The sequence below is a fragment of the Ovis aries genome, chromosome 8, assembly GCF_016772045.2.
Source record: "Ovis aries strain OAR_USU_Benz2616 breed Rambouillet chromosome 8, ARS-UI_Ramb_v3.0, whole genome shotgun sequence".
NCBI lineage: Eukaryota > Metazoa > Chordata > Mammalia > Artiodactyla > Bovidae > Ovis > Ovis aries.
The window spans coordinates 68,705,267-68,728,661 of NC_056061.1; the positions used below are offsets into that span (position 1 = coordinate 68,705,267).

The 23,395-nt window shown below is 39.3% G+C and overlaps 1 protein-coding gene across 1 annotated transcript in view; it reads left to right on the forward strand.

Moving 5' to 3' along the window:
- Nucleotides 1-3,673: 3,673 nt before the first annotated feature.
- The window catches only part of STX11 (syntaxin 11), a 57,157-nt gene continuing 37,435 nt past the window's right edge, over nt 3,674-23,395 (forward strand). Inside the window, exons 1-2 of the mRNA XM_027972525.3 lie at nt 3,674-3,809; nt 3,976-4,158. The gene's annotated coding sequence lies outside the window, so the exon portion shown is untranslated. The remainder of the gene's footprint in view (nt 3,810-3,975; nt 4,159-23,395) is intronic.

Sequence of the window (23,395 nt, forward strand, 5' to 3'; positions counted from 1 at the left end):
GACAAAATTCAACAGATCCACTGGAGAATGGAACGGATACCCACTCCAGTATCCTGGCTTGGAGAATTCCATGGACTGTATAGTCCTTGGGGTCACAAAGAGTCAGACATGACTATTTGACTTTCACTTTTCACTTTAACATCCATTCATGATAAAATCTTTCAGCAAACTGAGTATAGAGAAAATATACCTCAACATAATAAAAGCCACTTAAAACAAGCCCACAGTGGACATCATGCTCAGAGGTGAAAAGTTGAAAACTTCCTCTAAGATCAGGAACAAGATGAAGATACCCTTGTCACTTTTGATATACTTCTGCAAGTCCTAGGCAGAGAAATTAGGCAAGGAAAAGAAGTAAAAGATATCCAAATCAGAAAGGAAGAAGTAAAATTTCTCTATTTGTGGATGGTATTTTATAAATAGAAAACTATAAATACACCACCAAAAATACTGTTAGAGCTAACAAATGAATTCAGTAAAGGTGGAGGATACAAATTTAATACACAGAAATCAGTTATGTTTCTACATACTAACAATGGACTATCAGAAAGAGAAGTTAGGAAAACAATCTTATTTACAATTGCATCAAAAAAAATAATATACCTACAAATAAATTTAACCAAGTAGGTGAAAGATCTATACAGTGAAAACTATAAGATAGAAGTGAAAGAAATTGAAGAAGACAAAAATAAATGAAAAGGTAGTCTGTGCTCGTGAACTAGTAGGATCAATGTTGTTAAAATATCCATACTACCCAAAGCATTTTGATAGGTATTTAATGCAATCTCTATCAAAGTTTCAATGTCATTTTCATAGACAAAGTATGGTAGTTGATGTAAATATAGGCATATAGATAAATGGATTAGAATAAAGAGCCCAGAAATAAACTCATGCATATATGGTCAATTAATTTTCCACAAAGGTGACAAGAATATAATGGGGAAAGGACAATATTTTCAATAAATGGTGTTAGGAAAACAGGGCAGCCAAATGAAAAAGAATGAAACTGGACTTCTCTCCTACACCCTACCCCACAATCAACTCAAAATGGATTAAATACTTGAGCATAAGACCTGAAACTATAAAACTCCTAGAAGGAAACATAGGGATAAGCTCCTTGACATTGGCAGTGATTTTTTTGGATTGGACACCATAGCAAAGGCAACAAAGGCAAAATAAAGATATGGGACTACATCAATAAAAAGCTTCTACATAGCAAACGAAACCATCAACAAGATTAAAAGTTAGTTTACTGAATGAAAGAATGTGTTTGCAAATCATATATCTTGATAAGGGGTTAATGTCCAAAATGTGTGAAGGTCTCATACAAGCCAAAAGCAAAAAACCAAACATTTGGATTTTAAAATGGACAGAGGAACTGTGTAGACATTTTTCCAAAAAAGGACATGCAAATGGCCATCAGTACAAGAAAAAGTGCTCAATGTGGCTAATCATCAGGGATCAATGAGTTGTGAGTTATCTGCTCATATCTGTTAGAATGGCTAGCATCAGAGAGATAAGAGATAAAAACTGTTGGTGAGAATGTGGAGAAAAGAGAACCCTCATACCCTGTTGGTGGGAATATAAATTGGTGCAGCCACTATGGAAGAGAGTATGGAAGTTTCCCTCCAAATTAAATAGAACAATTATATGATCCAACAATCCCAATTCTGGATATAAATCCAAAAGAAATGAAAAAACAAGATACTGAAGATATGTTTTTAAAAAAGATACTGAAGATATATCTGCACCCCCATGTTTATTGTAGTACTATTCACAATATCCAGACTATGGAAACAACCTAAGTGCCCATCAACAGATAAATGGATAAGGGATATATGTTATACCTAAGGACATATTTTTTCTGAAATGGCAACCCTCTCCGGTATTCTTGCCTGAAAAATCCCATGGACAGAGGAGCCTGGAGGGCTACAATCCAATGGATTTCAAAGAGTAAGACATCACTGAGCAAACATAATAAACATAAATAATACATAAAATAAGTTTGTAATATGATTTAGCCATGAGAAAAAAGGAAATCCTGCCATTTGCAACAACATGGATGGACCTTGAGGGCATTATATTAAGTGAAGCAAGCAGGACACGGAAAGACAACTACTGCACTGTGTCACTTATATGCGGAATCTTAACTGAAGAAAAAGATTCCACTTACGTGTGAAATCTCATAGAAACAGAAATTAGAAAAGTGGTTGTCAGAACCTGCAGGTTGGGGGAAATAAGGAAAGGTTGGTAAGAGGCTACAAACTTTCAGCTATGAGATGAATAAGTTTACACTAAAACATGTGTAAACATGGGGTAAACCATGGTGACTACAGTTGATAGCACTGTACAGTTGATCCTTGTACAACACAGGTTTGAACTGCATGGGTCCACATACACATATTTTTTTTTAATTGAATACGTATTACACAATCTGTGGTTGGTTGACTACTTGGCTGTGAAACTGCAGATACAGTAGCCTATTAAAATTATACTTTGATTTTCTACTGTGTGGGAAGTTGATGCCTCTAACTACCATATTGTTCAAGAGTCAACTGTATTATATAATTGAAATTTGCTAAGAGAATACAACTTTAATGTTCTCACCAAAAAAAAAAAAAAGATCATTATGTGAGGTGATGAATATGTTAATTAATTAGGCAGTGGGAGTCTTTTCACAATGCATACAAATATCAAATCACCACCATGTATGCTTTGTTCCTTACATTTCTATTTGTCAATTACATCTCAGTAAAACTGAAAAAAAATCATGGCTTGATGATACAAGATGAATGTATAGTTTAAAAGGAAAAATCATAGCAATAATAAGGAGAATCATTCAAATGAGTGTTATCTTCAAAATAAAGAGACTCATATGGATAAATGAAATACAAATTACTCCAAAGCACTTTTGGAATAGACATTTGTGGTTTTGCTTCATCAAGAAAAATTTTATCAATGCTGTTTATTTTAACATTATTAACTTTATACTTGTAACGTAGATTGGCTTAAATTTTATAGTTTTTTAAAGAACTTGTAGTCATACAAAATTTATGCCATATTTATATAAGCTACATTGTATTTATATTATATTCAAGTAATTTGTCAACACTGCTGCTGCTGCTGCTGCTAAGTCGCTTCAGTCATGTCCGACTCTGTGCGACCCCAGAGACGGCAGCCCACCAGGCTCTCCCGTCCCTGGGATTCTCCAGGCAAGAGCACTGGAGTGGGTTGCCATTTCCTTCTCCAATGCGTGAAAGTGGAAAGTGAAAGTGAAGTCGCTCAGTTGTGTCCGACTCTTCTCGACCCCATGGACTGCAGCCTACCAGGTTCCTCCATCCATGGGGTTTTCCAGGCACTAATTACCATTTATTCTTTTTCCTTGAAGAGCAGTGTAATCCTTACTTAAGCTGGAAAGATGATGTAGTAGGACCATAAAAGAAATAAGGAGTGAATGGGTTATGTCCAACACTCATATCTACATTGTAATCAATTAAGAATTTCAATTTGCATGGGGGCATTTGTTTTGTAAATGTTTCTTTGTGACTAGGGATGTTGAGTTGTGTCAAAAGTTCCTGTTTCATAATTGACCTTTGCCATCGTCAGCCTATAGAAAATAGGGTTTTAAGAAATCAGATGGGGTGGCTTGCTTTCAACACCCAGTACTGGTGACACAGACCATGTCAGCTGCTAGAAAGGATTCCTGCTCACACTGGGACACATAAGGAAGGTGAGGAGCTGTGGACCCGAGAGGAACATCTGTCAGCTTCTCCACGGTCTCCTCAACAAGCTCATCATTCCAAGAGCAGGTATCCTCAAAGAAAGACTGTCTGCTGAATCTGTGACCTCTCTGCTCGAACTTCAGTCTGTTTTCATTGCATCACTTATTTGTACTAAGCTCATCTTTAAAATAGTCATTATTTAAAACACACTGTCTTTTGTGGTGCCAACATTGTACTTTTACATTTTCTTTAGGATCACAAAGGACTGCTGGTTGTGGTCTATGAACTCAGAAATTATAAACCACCTTTGATGAAGGAATCCATCCATTTGAAGTCTGTGTTAAAGGGAAAAATAAGACAAATAAAGACATGAAGCTGCCTCAAGGGGATGAAATGGATGACGAGTAAAAAAAGAAGACCACATCTCAACCACAAAGTAAGGCTTTTTGCTGTAGAAGCTTATAGTTTCTAAATGGATGGCACAAATTCTTCTAAATGAATAAACTATAGATGTAAAAATGTTTAGCCTATTTGTGAACACTACATCTTTGAGAACTAATTTAATTATTCAGATTTGAAACCAGCATTTGCTAAACATTTGTAAAAGGCATGGCTTATTTGTTACCTTCTGTTGGTGATTTTTTTTTGTTTCACTTTTATCAGTTCCTCAGGACTGGGCTCTGGTGCAAAAGGGATTTACCAGAAGTGAGCATTGATCAACAGTCTCATCTTAAAATACTTTTGCAAGTTGTTATGCAAAATCACAGTTGCAGAAAAACTGAGGTATTAAACAGATCAATTATGCTATCTCTAGTCCAGATTTTTTCAGCCCATTCTCTTTCACAGAGAATGTTCTGTTAGTATGCATAGAGTAGCCAATACATGCTAAACTTCAGGCCTCTTACAACAAGTATGCCAGTATATCAGAGGAACGTTTTCACTTATTTGCAATTTCTGTTAAATTGAAAATACAATGGTGTCATTTCAGGAACTATAAGCAAAGATAACATTTAATGGACACCAAAATAGTACAATTTGCAACCTCGCTTTCTACTCCTTCTTGTGTACCATGCACAGAAAAATGAGCTTATTTTAAAAAAGATTGCTTTTCTAAGAGAGATGTCTGCTGCATGTTTTATTTTTTGAATATTTGTATTTATTTTTTAATTTTTAAAATTCTTATTGGAGTAGAGTTGATTTATTAATACAGTGTTCTGCTAGTTTCAGGTGAACAGCAGTGAGTCAGTTGTACAAACAGCCACTCTTTTTTAGATTCTTTTCCCATATGGGCCATTACAGAGTATTGAAAAGAGTTCTCCTTATTAGTTATCTATTTTATATATAGTAGTGTGTATATCTGCATTCTTGTTTCTCTTCTTTTTTTAGTAGTTTTTCTAAGCTTACTTTTAGTTTGATATAACAGGATGAATAAATCATTTGCTTTGGAAAATTTTTCTTTTTTATTTTTTATGTGGCCTTTGAGTTGCTCTTGGACACTTTTTTGTAGTTAGGAACATAAACTTTTGTGTTGGATGCTAAGATTTGGATCCAGGTTCCTTTGCTTGCTGGTCCTGAGACAGTGGACAGGAGATTTGAAGGCTCTTTTCCTCCTGGGTCGGATGGGGTTGAGTTGTGCATACCTCATACTTTGTGATGCAGATGATAAGTGTTGGTTATCTTTGATATGAACCTGCTCTCAATGTGGGAGACCCAGGTTCAATCCCTGGGTCAGGGAGATCCCCCTGGAGAAAGGAATGGTTAACCACTCCATTATCCTTCCCTGGAGAATTCCATGGGCAGAAGAGCCTGAGGGGCTACATATAGTCCATGGGGTTACAAAGAGGTGGACATGACTGAGTGACTTTGATATATTAGCATTATGGGGTTTAATTTTTTAAAACGATCTGTTGTTTGCTAATATTTGTGTGTTTATATCTTAAGTTTCCAAGGTGTCTTAATGTGTCTGGGCTAAATGGTACACAAAAATACTCAGACTGAGTGTCTTATAAACAACAGAAATTTATTTCTCACAGTTTTGGAGGCTGTGAAGTCTTATATCATGGTAGTGATGAATTTGGTGTTTGATGAGAGCTTGCTTCCTGGTTCATAGATGGTTATCTTATTGCTATATCCTCTCACAGCAGAAGGGGCAAGAGAGTTTCCTGGGGCTTCTTTTATAAGGGTACTAATCATGAATCATGTTTTTGAGGTTTCTATATTCATGACTTCATCACCTCACAAGGTTCCACCTCCCAGTACCATCACATAGGGTTTGGATTTAAACATATGAATTTTAGAGGGACAGAAATATTCAGTGTATAGGAAAGGGTTAGAAACTCTGTTCTCCTATATGCTGTGTATGTTGAATAACAATGGCTTGTTTGAAGTACTGATGTACTAATTTCCTCATATACCTTTAAAAAGTAGTTTTTTGGGAAAAATAAATAAATATGTTTAAAGAAAAGCTTAGTAGATACTGGATAAATGAAACCTTAAAATTTACCTATTTACTTTATAAAGTCTTATTTCTGTATTTCCATAAATTACATTTTATATAGATAAGCTATATGCAAAAAGATTTGGATGTGAATCTGAGAATATTTTTCTAGTCTGAGTGTACTAGAGAAAAATTTATATCATATGACATACAACATTGTTTCTTTGAAAAGCTGACCAGCGGATCTAAATAAGATGAAAATATCATCAGGGAACATTTTTCATAGACTGTGGGTATAAACATTTCAGAGCAGATTCAGGTTCTATGCTCTGGTGGCTCAGTGGTAAAGAACCTGCCTGCCAGTTAAGAGACCCTGATTCCCTGGGTCAGGAAGATCTCTTAGAGAAGCAAATGGCAATCCACTCCAGTGTTCTTGTTTGGGAAATCCCATGAACAGAGGAGCCTGGCAGGCTACAATCCATGGGGTCAAAAACAGTTGGACACTACTTAGCAACTAAACAATACCTATGCTCTAGCTACCATTTAAGGATGCTGTGTCAGTTAGAGTCTCAATGTGAAAGAAATGGCACATTCAAATTAAAATAATTCAAGGAAGATTTATGAATAAGGGTACTATTGTAAAGGTGTGAGCAGAGAGGGAACTGAAAGGGACCTCTGGGCTGTCATATCCCAGGCCTGAGAACCATGAGTAGAGAGAGGTATCCGGAACCAAGGGAGAGGGAATCACATAGAACAGACCACCTTAGAGGAAGAATGAGCTTATGCTGAGGGACACAGACTCAGATAGCCCTTCTGTCAAGAATAAACTCCCTCACCTCATCCCCTGCTTCTGCTCTCCTGCAGGACTTCCCTTCCGGCCAAACCCAAGGAAAGCCAAAGGGCACAGGAGCCTGTTAGAATAGTCCATTCTTAGCCTCCTATTAAAATGAATAAATAGATAAAAGATTAGTCCTTTCAGATCAACCTCCCAGGGTTGAGAGCAGAACAGAGGGTGACAGAAAGTGGATCTTAAGGAGCAAACAGAAGATAACTACACACATGCTGACATTATAAAATCTAGAATTCATTTTTTCTTGTTATATCCATTGGTGGCAAGTGTTTCTCCTCAGATGGGAAAGACTTACTCTGCCTGTAATGCAGGAGATCTGGGTTTAATCCCTGGGTCAGGAAGATCCCCTGGAGAAGGAGTTGGCTACCCACTCCAGTATTCTTGCCTAGAGAATTCTGGAAAGAGTGGCCTGGCGGGCTACAGTCCATGGAATCACAAAGAGTCGGACATGACTGAGCAACTAGCACTATTCGTAAAATGGAGTTCAAGCTTTATAAACATGCAATAGAATCCTTACAGGAATTTTAAAGCAACTTTTTCAACAGTAGGATAAACGAACAAAGCTTAAATTCCATGTTCTGTTTTTTTAAAAAGTCTTTTAAAGCTACATCAGTGCTAGAGACAAATTCCAAAATCTCGTTATACCCAGTGTCACCCTCTAAAATATTCTCTCCGTGCCCTGAGCCCCCCCAAGTTCCACTTGGGGCTTACGTTGGTCATTTATTCATTCATTATTTAACAGATATTTATTGAGAGTCTCCAATATCTGAGGTATTTTGCTAGACTTTGGGTAAATAGTAATAAGTAGAATGGACACAATCTCCACTGTGAATCTGAGAATGTCTTTCAAAATTTGTGGTTTAGTAGGTAAGTAGTTTAAAGGATGTAAAGAAAGATTTAAATAGTTTATAGGGATTTTCCTGGTGGTCCAGTGGTTAAGAGTCTGCCTTCCAATGCAGGGTACACTGGTTTGATCACTGGTCAGCAAACTAAGATCCTGCATGCTGCATGGTGTGGCCCCCCCCCAAAAAAAAAAATTTTTTTTGTAACTTAAATAATTTATAAGTCTGTGTTCATAAAGGTAATCATCCAGAATAACAGAACCACATGCTCACCAAAAGTCCAAATTAATATTTAAGCACAAAATTTGGGAGAATTCACAGAGTAGCCATTTATGTACTAAAAAGCCACAGACATTTTAGGCAGTGTACTTTTCCCTCTCCAAAGAATACCAACCAGTTAGCCTTGAGGGAAATCAATCCTCAATATTCCTTGGAAGGACTGATGCTGAAGCTGAAGCTCCAGTATTTTGTTCATCTGATGTGAAAAATCTGACTCATTGGAAAAGTCCCTGATGCTGGGAAAGATTGAGGGCAGAGGAGAAGAGGGAGTCAGAGGATGAGATGGCTGGATGGCATCACCGATGCAATGGACATGAACTTGGGCAAATTTTGGGAGATGGTAAGGGACCTGGAAGCCTGGAGTGCTGCAGTCCATTGGGTTGCAAAGAGTTGGACATGACTGGGCAACTGAACAACAACAACAACAATAACTTCCTCTCTTATTTAAGAAAGATTTTTATCTTAAATATTAGTTATCCAGTTCTGGGAAAACTTATCCAAATATAATTAGTGAGACAAAGAATAAGTGGCTACAGAAGGCAATGGCACCCCACTCCAGTACTCTTGCCTGGAAAATCCCATGGATGGAGGAGCCTGGTGGGTTGCAGTCCATGGGGTCGCTAAGAGTCAGACAGGACTGAGCGACTTCACTTTCACTTTTCACTTTCATGCATTGGAGAAGGAAATGGCAACCCATTCCAGTGTTCTCACCTGGAGAATCCCAGGGATGGGGGAGCCTGGTGGCCTGCCGTCTATAGGGTCGCACAGAGTCAGACACAACTGAAGCGACTTAGCAGCAGCAGCAGCAGCAGCAGCAGGATCTAGAAAGTGCTGTCCATCGCAGTAGCTAAAAGAGCTGTCTGCAATAATGGAAATGTTCTATTCTGTACTGATTGAAACATTAGATACTAATAAGCACTAGTTATTATGGTGACATGTCAGTAATGAGACTGATGAACTGAATTTTAAAATCTGCTTAATTTTAATTAATTTAAATTTAAGGAGCCACATGTGGCTACAGTAAGAACAAGATGTATGAGGTGGGGTTGCTGAATACAAGTTGATTCATTTAATCTCATTTCCCTTTTCTACAGAGGTAATAACAGTTATTTATTTACTCATGCAACATCATGGGCCCAGCAGGATGTCAAATAGAGAGGAAATTAAAGATAGATTATATGAAAATAACAAGTGTTAACAAAGAAGTGGAAAATTTGGAACACTTATGCGTTGCTGTGTGAATGTAAAGTAGTGCAGCTGTTGTGGAAAATAGTATAATGATCCCAGAAGAAATAGAATTACCATTTTGTTGTTGTTCAGTTACTAAGTTGTGTCCAGCTCTTTGAGATCCTGTGGACTGCAGCATGCCAGGCTGCCCTGTCCTTCAATATCTCCCGGAGTTTGCTCAGATTCATGTCCACTGACATATCCAAAACTGAGCATCATTTCTGCTTTGGCCCAGTAGCTTCATTCTTTCTGGAGTTCTTAGTAATTGCCCTTGGCTCTTCCCTCCTTGAATATTGGATAGCTTCCGACCTGGGGGCTAATCTTCCTACATTATATCATTTTGCCTTTTCATGCTGCTCATGGGGTTCTCACGCAAGAATGCTGCAGTGGCTTGCCATTCCCTCCTCCAGTGGACCATGTTTTGTCAGAACTAGGTCCCATCTATCTTGGGTAGCCCTACACAGCATGGCTTATAGCTTCACTGAGCTATGCAAGCCCCTTTGCCACGACAAGGCTGTGATCCATGAAGGGGAGAATTACTATATGATCCAGCAATTCCACTTCTGGGTCTCTACCTCAGAAAAATGAAGGCAGAGGCTGAAAAAAAATATTCAGTCTTTAAAAGGAAGATTTTGACACGTTATAACATGCATAAACCTTGAAGCTATTATACAGACTAAAATAAGCCAGTTATAAAAGGGCAAATATTGCATGGTTTTACTTATGTGTGGTCTCTAGAGTAGTCAGCGACAGAAAGTGAAGTGGTGGGTGCCAGGGACTAGGGAGGGGGGAATGAGGAGTTAGTGTTTAATGGCTACAGAGCTGTCAGTTAGGGAAAATGAAAAAGTGCTGGAAATGGATGGTGGTGGTTGCATAACAACGTAATGTACTGAATGTAACCGAACTTCTCATTTTTTAAATTGCCACAATGGTACATGTTATGTCACATATATTTTATCGCAGTTTTAAAAAGATAGGTTAAACATCTGTCCTCAAGTAACTTGAAAATTAGCATAGAAAAAAGAAACGGGAGCTGGTGATTGCTACATGGTATAGGGATATAAAATGACTATTTACAATATTGTATGAAAGGAGAGATTGCTCTATAGCCGAGATTGGCAGAATGTCATAAATCAACTATGCTTTAACTTAAAAAAGTAAAATGAAATGACTGTTTATAGATGATCTTCTAACACTGAGACTGAATGGGTTTATGAGCCTTTCCGGTGAGGGATGGCAGTGGTACACAGGATGATGTACTCAGTAGCCAGCAGGTGAGTCTTTATGTGGCAGTTGTGCCCTTCTTTAAGTGCTTGCCCTGCTTTATCTGAGCTTTACCCTAAAGTACTAATGGCTCCAAGAATCCAGACTGGAGGGAGACTTCCCTGGTGATCCAGTGGTTAAGACGCCATGCTGTCATTGCAGGGGACTCGGGTTCCCTGGTCAGGGAATCCTTGGTCGGGGAATTAAGATACTCCCTTGTGGTTCAGTACAGCCAAAAGATAAGTAAAGAAGAATAAAAAAAATCCAGACTGAAGGTGAGAGCCAACATCTCCAGAAAAATGTCTATAAATATAGAAGATCTATCCGGGAGCCTAGCCAGGGTGTTCAGGCCAAGTGCAGAGAACCAGGTCAGTCTAGATCTTGCCATTATCAATATCTGCATCTCTTCACAGTCTGCTCTCTGACAAACAACTTTTTTTTTCAACGGAATCTCTCTAACCACCCCCTCCCAACTGCAGCAATTTCTTGATACCCTGGATCTTCTGATCCATAGACCTAGTATCTTTTCACATGGCCACATCACTATCATTCATGTCCTCTCTTCTCTCCTTACTCGGTTTAGATGCCATGGTCCTGAACTATGGTTATTCTCTTGTATAGACCTCAACACTCTGGTCTCTGTCACCTCTACCATATTCATCTGGCAGCTCCAAACTCTGATTATCTCTGGACCTCTGCCTAATTTTATTGGTGCCCAAGTAGACACCTGAGGTTCATGAAAACACAACTATACCAACTGGTCTCCCTTTACATTCATGATCCCTGACTTCAAATGAACTCTTAGTACCACTTAACCATCTGACTATATTTTCAAAGTCCATTTGCTCTCTCCCGGTCCCAAGATGCTATTTCCTACTTTCTCCTCTCTTCTCAAACTTCCTCTTACTCCTCACTCTCAGCTGATGACTTTCCTTCTTCATTGATAATACATGTTCCTGTTTCCACGTTCAGTAGCATCTGTGCCCTTACCTGCCTCCCCCCCCCACACCCCACCCCCCTCACTGCCATGAGGGGAGAAACCTATCTTCTCTTTTTTAATCCCAGCTTTCCATCTGTGCACTGGATTCCATCTCTGCTCATCTACTCAAGAGCACTGCTTTGGCAATTATCCCCTTTCTCTTCTGTCTTGTCACCTTTTACTTGTCTTCTGGCTCATGCCTGTGAGCATACAAATATGTACATTTTCTAATTTAAAAAAATTCTCCCTAGACCATACATTTCCTTCCAGCCCTTCTCTCTGGGCTCCACAGAAGCATTGGTCATCACACACCACCGAACCCTTATCAGTTTCACCATCGACCTCCATATGGCTAAGCCCATTGCTGAGTTTTCAATCCTAACTTTACCCACTTTAGCAACCTTTGATAGAATTGACCACTCTTGAAAAATTTTTTTCATTTGGCTTCTGGAACATTCTTCATCAGCTTACCTCCTATCTCACTGATTACACCTTCTCATCCTCCTTTCTTGTTCTTCATCTTCCTGACCTCTAAACTTTGGAGTACCCTATGACTCAGACTTCAGACATCTAAATTCTGTGTGCTGAAGACTTCCGGATCGAAACCATCATCCCAGACTCACCAGTCCAACTGATATTCTTGACAACTTAAGACTCCAAACTTCAAGTGTCCAAAATGGAGCTGTTAGTCCCCACAAACCTCCCCTCCCCTCCCTCAACCCCCACAATTTGCTTCCCAGGCAGTCTCCTCATCTCAGTCTAAGGAACCTCTTTCCTCTCGTTGCTCCAAAGAAAACCCTTGACTCATCCTTGACTCCTCTCTCTCTCTCTCTCACCCCACATCCAATTAATCAGTCAGTCCTCTCAGCCCCTCCTTGGGTATAAATCCAGAACCTGCCCACTTCTCACCAGTTCCACTGTCATGGCTTTGTGTCAATCCGGGTTTTCTGAAGAAACAGAAACAATAGGAGATACATCTATATCCAGAGACTGAGATAGAAGGAATTGGCCCACATGTTTATGGAGGCTGAACAGTCTCAAGATCTGCAGATGACAAGCTGGAACCCAGAAAAGTCAGTGATATAATTCTAGTCTGAGTCCAAGGCCCTGATAAGGAGGAAAGCAAATGACCTAAGTTTCAGTTTGAGGTCAAGTCTGAAGTCAGGAGAAAACTGATGTCCTAGCTCAAAGACAGGCAGGCCTAGGGGGAACAAATGCTGTCTTACCCTGCCTTTTGTTCTGTTCAGGCCTTCAACAGCTTGGATGAGGCCCACCAACACTGAGGAGTGCAATCTGCTTTGCTCAGTCCATGGATTCAGATGTTAATCTCATCTAGAAACATCCTCACAGATGTACAGAAGGTTAAACAGAATAATGTTTAACCAAATACCTGAGCAACCCTGGCCCAGTCAAGTTGACACATAAAATTAATCATCATGGCTTCCTAACTGGCTGGCCTACTTCCATTCTTGTCCCTTAATCTATTCTCAATACAACAGTAGACTAAACAAACAAACAAACAAAAGCCACATCAGGTTCAGTTCAGTTCAGTTCAGTCGCTCAGTCATGTCCGGCTCTTTGCAACCCCATGAACTGCAGCACGCCAGGCCTCCCTGTCCATCACCATCTCCCAGAGTTCACTCAGACTCGCATCCATCAAGTCAGTGATGCCATCCAGCCATCTCATCCTCTGTTGTCCCCTTCTTCTCCTGCCCCCAATCCCTCCCAGCATCAAAGTCTTTTCCAATGAGTCAGCTCTTCGCATGAGGTGGCCAAAGTACTGAAGTTTCAGCTTTAGCATAATTCCTTCCAAAGAAATCCCAGGGTTGATCTCCTTCAGAATGGACTGGTTGGATCTCCTTGCTGTCCAAGGGACTCTCAAGAGTCTTCTCCAACATCACAGTTCAAACGCATCAATTCTTCGGTGCTCAGCCTTCTTCACAGTCCAGCTGTCACATCCATACATGACCACTGGAAAAACCATAGCCTAGACTAGACAGACCTTAGTTGGCAAAGTAATGTCTCTGCTTTTGAATATGCTATCTAGGTTGGTCATAACTTTTCTTCCAAGGAGTAAGCGTCTTTTAATTTCACAGCTGCAATCAACATCTGCAGTGATTTTGGAGCCTAAAAAAATAAAGTCTGACACTGTTTCAACTGTTTCCCCATCTATTTGCCATGAAGTGATGGGACCGGATGCCATGATATTTGTTTTCTGAATGTTGAGCTTTAAGCCACTCCTTTGTTAAAAAATTTCCAATGTCTTCCCTTCTTAATCAAAGTAAGATTTAAAAACTATCAAGCCCACCAAGGCTCTACATGCTCTACTCCCCACCCACTCTCATCAGTTATCACTCTTCCCCATTCATTCTTTCCCTACCACACTGGTATTGCTTCAGGAAGTCAAGCATGCTCCTACATGCTTGATACCTGAGAGCCTTTACATCTGCAGATTCCTCAGCTTGAAATGGTCAAAATAGGTGGGCAGTCCTAAGATGGCGGAGACGACTTTCTACCACGGGTAGACCACTTTCTCCCCCACAAATTTATGGAAAGAACATTTGAATGCTGAGCAAATTCCACAAAACAACTTCTGAATGTCGGCAGAGGACTTTAGGCACCCAGAAAGGCAGCCCATTGTCTTCAAAAAGAGATGGAGAAGTCTTGAGGCTACTATAAGAATAAGACTGAAAACCAGAGGCAGGAGGCTTAAGTTCAAAACCTGAGAACACCAGAGAACTCATGACTCCAGGGAACATTAATTGATAAGAGCTCATCCAAAAGCCTCCATACCTACACTGAAACCAAGCACCACCCAAGAGCCAACAAGTTCCAGAGCAAGACAAACCATGCAAATTCTCCAGCAACACAGGAACATAGCCCTGAGCTTCAATATACAGGCTGCCCAAAGTCACACCAAATCGATAGACATCTCAAAACTCACTACTGGACACTTCATTGCACTCCAGAGTGAAGAAATCCAGCCCCACCTACCAGAACGCCGACACAAGCTTCCCTAACCAGGAAACCTTGACAAGCCACCCATCCAACCCCATTCACAGTGAGGAACCTCCACATTAAAGAGGAACCACAAACTGTCAGAATACAGAAAGGCCACCCCAAACACAGGAATCTAAACAAGATGAAAAGGCAGAGAAATACTCAGCAGGTAAAGGAATAGGATAAATGCCCACCAAACCAAAGGGGAAGAGATGGGGAGTCTACCTAAAAAAGAATTCAGAATAATGATAGTGAAAATGATCCAAAATCTTGAAAACAAAATGGTGTTACAGATAAATAGTTTGGAGACAAGGATTGAGAAGATGCAAGAAATGTTTAACAAGGACCTAGAAGAAATAAAAAAGAGTCAATATATAATGAATAATGCAATAAATGAGATAAAAAATAAAAAACACTCTGGAAGGAACCAACAGTAGAATAACAGAGGCAGAAGATAGGATAAGTGAGGTAGAAATTAGACTGGTAGAAATAAATGAAGCAGAGAGGAAAAAAGAAAAGAGAATTAAAAGAAATGAGGACAACCTCAGAGACCTCTGGGACAATGTCAAATGCACCAACAATCGAATCATAGGAATCCCAAAAGAAGAAGAAAAAAAGAAAGACCATGAGAAAATACTTGAGGAGATAATAGTTGAAAACTATGGCAACCCACTCCAGTAGTCTTACCTGGAGAATCCCATGGACGGAGGAGCCTGGTGGGCTACCATCCACGGGGTCGCAAAGAGTCAGACACGAAGGAGCGACTTCACTTTCCCTAAAATGGGGAAGGAAATAGTCACTCAAGTCCAAGAAACCCAGAGAGTCCCAAACAGGATAAACCCAAGGCAAAACACCCCAAGACACATATTAATCAAATTAACAAAAATCAAACACAAAGAATAAATATTAAAAGCAGCAAGGAATTTAAAAAAATAAAAAAATAAAAATAAAAGCAGCAAGGGAAAAACAACAAATAACACACAAGGGGAATCCCATAAGGATAACAGCTGATCTTTCAACAGAAACTCTTCAGGCCAGAGGGAATGGCAGGACATACTTAAAGTGATGAAAGAGTAAAACCCACAACCCAGATTACTGTACCCAGCAAGGATCTCATTCAAATATGAAGGAGAAATCAAAAGCTTTACAGACAAGCAAAAGCTGAGAGAATTCAGCATCACCAAACCAGCCCTCCAACAAATGCTAAAGGATCGTCTCTAGACTAGAAACACAGAAAGGGTGTATAAACTCGAACCCAAAACAACAAAGTAAATGGCAACAGGATCATCAGTTCAGTTCAGCTTAGTTCAGTCCTGTCAGTCATGTCTGACTCTTTGCGACCCCATGAATCACAGCACACCAGGCCTCCCTGTCCATCATCAACTCCCGGAGTTTACTCAAACTCACGTCCATCGAGTCGGTGATTCCATACAGCCATCTCATCCTCTGTCATCCCCTTTTTCTCCTGCCCCAAATCCCTCCCAGCATCAAAGTCTTTTCCAATGAGTCAACTCTTCACATGAGGTGGCCAAAGTATTGGAGTTTCAGCTTTAGCATCAGTCCTTCCAAAGAACACCCAGGACTGATCTTCTTTAGGATGGACTGGTTGGATCTCCTTGCAGTCCAAGGTCGCTCAAGAGTCTTCTCCAACACCACATTTCCTTCCAAGGAGTAAGCGTCTTTTAATTTCATGGCTGCAATCACCATCTGCAGTGATTTTGGAGCCCAGAAAAATAAGGTCTGACACTGTTTTCACTGTTTTCCCATCTATTTCCCGTGAAGTGATGGGACCAGATGCCATGACCTTAGTGGTCTGAATGTTGAGCTTTAAGCCAACTCTTTCACTCTCCTCTTTCACTTGTATCAAGAGGCTTTTTAGTTCCTCTTCACTTTCTGCCATAAGGGTGGTGTCATCTGCATATCTGAGGTTATTGATATTTCTCCCAGCAATCTTGATTCCAGCTTGTGCTTCTTCCAGCCCAGCATTTCTCATGATGTACTCTGCATAAAAGTTAAATAAGCAGGGTGACAATGTACAGCCTTGACGTACTCCTTTTCCTATTTGGAACCAGTCTGTTGTTCCATGTCCAGTTCTAACTGTTGCTTCCTGACCTGCATATAGGTTTCTCAAGAGGCAGGTCCAGTGGTCTGGTATTCCCATCTCTTTCAGTCATACTTTCGAATAATTACCTTAAATATAAATGGGTTGAATGCCCCAACACAAAGACAAAGACTGGCTGAATGGATACAAAATCAAGACCCCCTATATATGTTGTCTACAAGAGACCCACCTCAAAACAGGGGACACATACAGACTGAAAGTGAAGGGCTGGAAAAGATATTCCACACAAATAGAGACCAAAAGAAAGCAGGAGTAGAAATACTCATATCCGATAAAATAGACTTTAAAATAAAGGCTGTGAAAAGAGACAAAGAAGGACACTACATAATGATCAAAGGATCAATCCAAGAAGAAGATATAACAATTATAAATATATATGCACCCAACATAGGAGCACTGCAACATGTAAGGCAAATGCTAACAAGTAGGAAAGGGGAAATTAGCAATAACACAATAATAGTGGGAGACTTTAATATACTACTCACACCTATGGATAGATCAACTAAACAGAAAATGAACAAGGAAACACAAACTTATATGATACAATAGACCAGTTGGACCTAATTGATATCTATAGGACATTTCACCTCAAAACAATAAATTTCACCTTTTCTCAAGTGCACATGGAACCTTCTCGAGGATAGATCACATCCTGGGCCATAAATCTAGCCTTGGTAAGTTAAAAAAACTGAAATCATTTCAAGCATCTTCTCTGACCACAATACAGTAAGATTAGATGTCAATTATAGGAGAAAAACTATGAAAAATTCCAACATATGAAGGCTGAACAACACGCTGCTGAATAACCAACAAATCACAGAAGAAATCAAAAAGAAATAAAAATATGCATAGAAACGAATGAAAATGAAAACACAACAACCCAAAACCTATGGGACACTGTAAAAGCAGTGCTAAGGGGAAGGTTCATCTTCCAGGCTTATCTCAAGAAACAAGAAAAAAGTCAACTAAATAACCTAACTCTACACCTAAAGCAACTAGAAAATGAAGAACCCCAGAGTTAGCAGAAGGAAAGAAATCTTAAAAATTAGGCAGAAATAAATGCACAAGAAACAAAAGAGACAATAGCAAAAATCAACAAAGCTAAAATCTGGTTCTTTGAGAAGATAAATAAAATTGACAAACAATTAGCCAGACTCATCAAGAAACAAAGGGAGAAAAATCAAATCAATGAAATTAGAAATGAAAATGGAGAAATCACAACAGACAACACAGAAATACAAAGGATCATAAGAGACTACTATCAGCAATTATATGACAATAAAATGGACAACGTGGAAGAAATGGACAAATTCTTAGAAAGTACAACTTTCCAAAACTGAACCAGGAAGAAATAGACAATCTTAACAGACCCATCACAAGCATGGAAATTGAAACTGTAATCAGAAATCTTCCAACAAACAAAAGTCAAGGACCAGATGGCTTCACAGCTGAATTCTACCAAAAATTTAGAGAAGAGCTAACACCTATATTGCTCAAACTCTTCCAGAATTGCAGAGGAAGGTAAATTTCCAAACTCATTCTATGAGGCCACCATCACCCTAATACCAACATCAGACAAAGATGCCACAAAAAAAGAAAACTACAGGCCAATATCACTGATGAACATAGATGCAAAAATCCTTAACAAAATTCTAGCAAACAGAATCCAACAGCATATTAAAAAGATAACGCATCATGACCAAGTGGGCTTTATCCCAGGGATGCAAGGATTCTTCAATATCTGCAAATCAATCAATGTAATACACCACATTAACAAATTGAAAGATAAAAACCATATGATTATCTCAATAGATGCAGAGAAAGTCTTTGACAAAATTCAGCATCCATTTATGATAAAAACCCTCCAGAAAGCAGGAATAGAAAGAATATACCTCAACATAATAAAAGCTATATATGACAAACCCACAGCAAACATTATCGTCCATGGTGAAAAATTGAAAGCATTTCCCCTAAAGTCAGGAACAAGACAAGGGTGCCCACTTTCACCACTACTATTCAACATAGTTCTGGAAGTTTTGGCCACAGCAATCAGAGCAGAAAAAGAAATAAAAGGAATCCAAATTGGAAAAGAAGAAGTAAAACTCTCAATGTTTGCAGATTACATGATCCTCTACATAGAAAACCCTAAAGACTCCACCAGAAAATTACTAGAGCTAATCAATGAATGTAGTAAAGTTGCAGGATATAAAATCAACACACAGAAATCCCTTGCATTCCTATACACTAATAATGAGAAAATAGAGAAATTAAGGAAAAAATTCCATTCACCATTGCAACGAAAAGAATAAAATACTTAGGAATATATCTACCTAAAGAAACTAAAGACTTATATATAGAAAACTATAAAACACTGGTGAAATAAATCAAAGAGGAAACTAATAGATGGAGAAATATACCATGTTTATGGATTGGAAGAATCAATATACTGAAAATGAGTATATTACCCAAAGCAATCTATAGATTCAATGCAATCCCTATCAAGCTACCAGAGGTATTTTTCACAGAGCTAGAACAAATAATTTCACAATTTGTGTGGAAATACAAAAAACTTCGAATAGCCAAAGCAATCTTGAGAAAGAAGAATGGAACTGGAGGAATCAACCTGCCTGACTTCAGGCTCTACTACAAAGCCACAGTCATCAAGACAGTATGGTACTGGCACAAAGACAGAAATATAGATCAATGGAACAAAATAGAAAGCCCAGAGATAAATCCACGCACCTATGGACACCTTATCTTTGACAAAGGAGGCAAGAATATACAATGGAGAAAAGACAAGCTTTTTATCAAGTGGTGCTGGGAAAACTGGTCAACCACTTGTAAAAGAATGAAACTAGAACACTTTCTAACACCATACACAAAAATAAACTCAAAATGGATAAAAGATCTAAATGTAAGACCAGAAACTATAAAAACCCCTAGAGGAGAACATAGGTAAAACACACTCCAACATAAATCACAGCAGGATCCTCTATGACCCACCTCCCAGAATATTAGAAATAAAAGCAAAAATAAACAAATGGGACCTAATCAAAATTAAAAGCTTCTGCACAACAAAGGAAACTATAAGCAAGGTGAAAAGACAGCCTTCAGAATGGGAGAAAATAATAGCACATGAAGCAACTGACAAAGAATTAATCTCAAAAATATACAAGCTACACCTGCAGCTCAATTACAAAAAAATAAATGACCCAATCAAAAAATGGGCCAAAGAACTAAACAGACATTTCTCCAAAGAAGACATACAGATGGCTAACAAACATGTGAAAAGATGCTCAACATCACTCATTATCAGAGAAATGCAAATCAAAACCACAATGAGGTACCATTTCATGCCAGTCAGAATGGGTGCTATCCAAAAGTCTACAAACAATAAATGCTGGAGAGGGTGTGGAGAAAAGGGAACCCTCTTACACTGTTGGTGGGAATGCAAACTAGTACAGCCACTATGGAGACCAGTCCTTAAAAAACTGAAAATAGAACTGCCGTATGACCCAGTATGGCCATATGACCATATTCCCTGGTGGCTCAGAGGTTAAAGCGTCTGCCTGCGATGCGGGAGACCCGGGTTCGATCTCTGGGTTGGGAAGTTCCCCTGGAGTAGGAAATGACAACCCATTCCAGTATTCTTGCCTGGAGAATCCCAAGGACGGAGGAGCCTGGTGGGCTTCAGTTCACGGGGTCGCAAAGAGTCGGGCACGACTGAGCGACTTCACTTTCTTTCACTTTCATGACCCAGTAAACCCACTGCTGGCACACACACCAAGGAAACCAGAATTGAAAGAGACACATGTACCCCAATGTTCATCACAGCACTGTTTGTAATAGCCAGGACATGGAAGCAACCTAGATGGCCATCAGCAGACAAACGGATAAGAAAACTGTGGTACATAGACACAACAGAATATTTACTCAGCCATTAAAAAGAATACATTTGAATCAGTTCTAATGAGGTGGATGAAACTGGAGCCTATTATACAGAGTGAAGTAAGTCAGAAAGAAAAACATCAATACAGTATACTAATGCATATATTCGGAATTTAGAAAGATAGTAACGATAACCCTATATGTGAGATAGCAAAAGGGGCACAGATGTATAGAACAGTCTTTGGACTCTGTGGGAGAAGGAAAGGGTGGGATGATTTGGGAGAATGGCACTGAAACATGTATATTATCATATGTGAAATGGATCACCAGTCCAGGTTCAATGCATGGGACAGGGTGCTCGGGGCTGGTGCACTGGAAGGACCCAGAGGGATGGGATAGGGAGGGAGGTGGGAGGGAGGTTCAGGATGGGGAACACATGTATACCCGTGGCTGATTCATGGCAATATATGGCAAAACCACTACAATATTGTAAAGTATTTAGCTTCCAATTAAAATGAATAAATTTATTTTAAAAAAGAAAAAATAATAAAGTTTTCCACAGAAACAAACAAACAAACAAAAAAACCAACAAAAACAAAAAACAAACAACAACAAAAAAAGAAATGGTCAAAATACCTGCATTGCTTCCTCCCTGAACTGTTTTATCTTAGATGCCTTTGCATTAAACCCATTTTCTTCAGTTCTTATAGCACCCGTCATGTCTCTTACTTTGCTTCACCTTTAAAATGAACTTTATTATTTTATTTATTTATGGCTACATCTGGTCTTAGTTGCAGCACCCAAGATTTTTCATTGTGGTGCCTGGACTTCTCTCTAGCTATGGCTCATGAGTTCCAGAATGCATGGACTGTGTAGTTGTGGTGAGTAGGCTTAGTTGCTCCACAGCATGTGGTATCTTCCCAGAGCAGGGATTGAACCTGTCTCCCCTGCATTGGGAGGCACATTCTTTTTTATTTTTTAATTTATTTATTAATTTTAATTGGATACATTACAATATTGTGTTGGTTTTTGTCATACGTTGACATGAATCTGCCATGGGTGTAGATGTGTCCCCCTGTCCCAAACCCCCTCCCCTTCACCCTCCCCATCCCATCCCTCCAGGTTGTCCCAGTGCACCAGATTTTGAGTGCCCTGTTGGTTTTTTGTTTGTTTGTTTGTTTCTGTGGAAAACTTTATTATTTTTTCTTTTTTTAAAATAAATTTATTCATTTTAATTGGAAGCTAAATACTTTACAATATTGTGGTGGTTTTGCCATACATTGCCATGAATCAGCCACATCGAACTTGGATTGGTCATCTATTTTACATATGGTAATATACATGTTTCAATGCTATTCTCTCAAATCATCCCACCCTCACCTTCTGCCACAGAGTCCAAAAGTCTGTTCTTTACATCTGTGTCTCTTTTGCTGTCTTGCATATAGGGTCCTTGTTACCATCTTTCTAAATTCCATATGTATGCGTTAATATACTATATTGGTGCTTTCCTTTCTGACTTACTTCACTCTGTATAATAGGCTCCAGTTTCATCCACCTCATTAGAACTGACTCAAATGTGTTCTTTTTAATAGCTGAGTAATATTCCATTGTGTCTATGTACCACAGCTTTCTTATCCATTTGTCTGCTGATAGACATCTAGGTTGCTTCCATTGTCCTATCTATTGTAAACAGCAGAAGGCGCATTCTTAACCACGGGACCACCAGGCAAGTCCCTAAACATAATTTTTTTCAAATGGTTTTAGATTTACAGAAAAAAAAAATACAAAGAGAGTTTCCATAAATCTTGTTCCCATTTTCCCCTATTATTATCATTGTACAATTAAGTACGGTACATCATCATAGGGAGAAGGCGATGGCACCCCACTCCAGTACTCTTGCCTGGAAAATCCCATGGACGGAGGAGCCTGGTAGGCTGCAGTCCATGGGGTCGCTAAGAGTCTGACATGACTGAGCGACTTCACTTTCACTTTCATGCATTGGAGAAGGAAATGGCAATGCACTCCAGTGTTCTTGCCTGGAGAATCCCAGGGACGGCAGAGCTTGGTGGGCTGCTGTCTATGGGGTCGCACAGAGTCGGACACGACTGAAGCGACTTAGCAGCAGCAGCAGCAGCACATCATCATAACTCACGTACTAATCTTGATATTGTAACAGAAGTCCATACTTTATTCATATTTCCTTAGTTTTTACTGAAAAGCCTTTTCCTGTCCCAGGATCCCATCCAGGATCCCACATACATTTAGTTGTCAGGTTTCCTTAGGATGCTCTAGGCTGTAGCAGGTTTTCACACTTTCTTTGTTTTTTATGATATTCACAGCTTTTAGAAATATTCAGTTCAGTTAAGTTCAGTCACTCAGTCGTGTCTGACTCTTTGTGACCCCATGGACTGCAACACGCCAGGCTTCCCTGTCCATCACCAACTCCCAGAGCTTAAGCAAACTTATGTCCATCCAGTTGGTAATGCCATCCAACCATCTCATCCTCTGTCATCCCCTTCTTGTGCCTTCAATCTTTCCCAGCATCAGGGTCTTTTCAAACGAGTCAGTTCTCCGCATCAGTTGGCCAAAGTATTGGAGTTTCAGCTTCAGCATAGTTTGTAATCTAATATTACTTTATCTTGCTGTTCAAATTGCTCTCCCTCTGGCTGAGGAAGCTCTTTCGGTTGACTGCATTTCTTTGACATTCCCCATCAACGAAGATCTTTTTCATCCCCCTTCTTGAGCATTTTCTAACTTTTAAGCCTCAAGCTTATTCAATACACCAC